This window comes from Triticum dicoccoides, chromosome 7B (genome assembly GCF_002162155.2).
Source record: "Triticum dicoccoides isolate Atlit2015 ecotype Zavitan chromosome 7B, WEW_v2.0, whole genome shotgun sequence".
In the NCBI taxonomy this organism is placed as follows: Eukaryota; Viridiplantae; Streptophyta; class Magnoliopsida; order Poales; family Poaceae; genus Triticum; species Triticum dicoccoides.
The window spans coordinates 306,748,597-306,751,458 of NC_041393.1; positions in this window are offsets into that span (position 1 = coordinate 306,748,597).

Genomic DNA, 2,862 nt, shown 5'->3' on the forward strand with positions numbered 1-2,862 from the left:
AATGATGTGATGGACAAGACCCAATCCTAAGACTAGCACAAAAGATCGTGTAGTTCATTTGCTAGAGCTTTGCCAATGTCAAGTATCTCTTCCTTCGACCATGAGAGCGTGTAACTCCTGGATACCGTAGGAGTGCTTTGGGTGTATCAAACGTCACAACGTAACTGGGTGACTATAAAGGTGCACTACAGGTATCTCCGAAAGTATCTATTGTTTTATGCGGATCGAGACTGGGATTTGTCACTCCGTGTAAACGGAGAGGTATCTCTGGGCCCACTCGGTAGGACATCATCATATGCGCAATGTGACCAAGGAGTTGATCACGGGATGATGTGTTACGGAACGAGTAAAGTGACTTGCCGGTAACGAGATTGAACAAGGTATTGGATACCGACGATCGAATCTCGGGCAAGTAACATACCGATAGACAAAGGGAATTGAATACGGGATTGATTAAGTCCTTGACATCGTGGTTCATCCGATGAGATCATCGTGGAACATGTGGGAGCCATCATGGGTATCCAGATCCCGCTGTTGGTTATTGACCGGAGAACGTCTCAGTCATGTCTGCATGTCTCCCGAACCCGTAGGGTCTACACACTTAAGGTTCGATGACGCTAGGATTATAAAGGAAGCTTGTATGTGGTTACCGAATGTTGTTCGGAGTCCCGGATGAGATCCCGGACGTCACGAGGAGTTCCGGAATGGTCCGGAGGTAAAGATTTATATATGGGAAGTCCTGTTTTGGTCACCGGAAAAGTTTCGGGCGATATCGGTATTGTACCGGGACCACCGGGAGGGTCCCGGGGGTCCACCAAGTGGGGCCACCTGCCCCAGAAGGTTGCGTGGGCCAAGTGTGGGAGGGGACCAGCCCCTAGGAGGGCTGGTGCGCCCCCCACAAGGGGGCCAAGGCGCAAGGGAGAGTGGGAGGGGGCAAACCCTAGTCCAGATGGGCCTTAAGGCCCATATTGGTGCGCCTCCCTCTCCTCTCCCCCCTTGGCCGCCTCCCCTTTGCCATTTAGGGCTGGCCGCACCCCTTGGGGGTGGGAAACCCTAAAGGGGGCGCAGCCCCCCCTTCCCCCTATATATAGATGAGGTTTGGGGCTGCCATACACATGAGTTCTCTCCCTCTTGGTGCAGCCCTACCTCTCTCCCTACTCCTCCTCTCCCATGGTGCTTGGCGAAGCCCTGCGGAATTGCCATGCTCCTCCACCACCACCACGCCGTTGTGCTGCTGTTGGATGGAGTCTTCCTCAACCTCTCCCTCTCTTCTTGCTGGATCAAGGCGTGGGAGACGTCACCGGGCTGTACGTGTGTTGAACGCGGAGGTGCCGTGCGTTCGGCACTTGATCATCGGTGATTTGAATCACGACGAGAACGACTCCATCAACCCCGTTCACTTGAACGCTTCCGCTTAGCGATCTACAAGGGTATGTAGATGCACTCTCCTTCTACTCGTAGCTGGTTTCTCCATAGATAGATCTTGGTGACGCGTAGGAAAATTTTGAATTTCTGCTACGTTCCCCAACAGTGGCATCATGAGCTAGGTCTATTGCGTAGATTCTTTGCACGAGTAGAACACAAAGTAGTTGTGGGCGTTGATGTTGTTCAATATGCTTACCGTTACTAGTCCAATCTTGTTTCGACGGTATTGTAGGATGAAGCGGCCCGGACCGACCTTACACGTACTCTTACGTGAGACAGGTTCCACCGATTGACATGCACTTGGTGCATAAGGTGGCTAGCGGGTGCCAGTCTCTCCCACTTTAGTCGGAACGGATTCGATGAAAAGGGTCCTTATGAAGGGTAAATAGCAATTGGCATATCACGTTGTGGTTTTGCGTAGGTAAGAAACGTTCTTGCTAGAACCCATAGCAGCCACGTAAAACATGCAAACAACAATTAGAGGACGTCTAACTTGTTTTTGCAGGGTATGCTATGTGATGTGATATGGCCAAAAGGATGTGATGAATGATACGTGATGTATGAGATTGATCATGTTCTTGTAATAGGATTCACGACTTGCATGTCGATGAGTATGACAACCGGCAGGAGCCATAGGAGTTGTCTTTATTTTTTGTATGACCTGCGTGTCATTAAAGAACGCTATGTAAACTACTTTACTTTATTGCTAAACGCGTTAGCCATAGAAGTAGAAGTAGTCGTTGGCGTGACAACTTCATGAAGACACGATGATGGAGATCATGATGATGGAGATCATGGTGTCATGCCGGTGACGATGATGATCATGGAGCCCCGAAGATGAAGATCAAAAGGAGCAAAATTATATTGGCCATATCATGTCACTATTTGATTGCATGTGATGTTTATCATGTTTATGCATCTTGTTTACTTAGGACGACGGTAGTAAATAAGATGATCCCTTACAAAATTTCAAGAAGTGTTCTCCCCTAACTGTGCACCGTTGCTACAGTTCGTCGCTTCTAAGCACCACGTGATGATCGGGTGTGATGGATTCTTACGTTCACATACAACGGGTGTAAGACAGTTTTACACAGCGAAAACACTTAGGGTTAACTTGACGAGCCTAGCATGTGCAGACATGGCCTTGAAACACGGAGACCGAAAGGTCGAGCATGAGTCGTATAGTAGATACGATCAACATGAAGATGTTCACCGATGATGACTAGTCCGTCTCACGTGATGATCGGACACGGCCTAGTTGACTCGGATCATGTGATCACTTAGATGACCAGAGGGATGTCTATCTAAGTGGGAGTTCATAAGATGAACTTAATTATCCTGAACATAGTCAAAAGGATTTTGCAAATTATGTCGTAGCTCGCGCTATAGTTCTACTGTTTAGATATGTTCCTAGAGAAAATTATAGTTGAAAGTTGA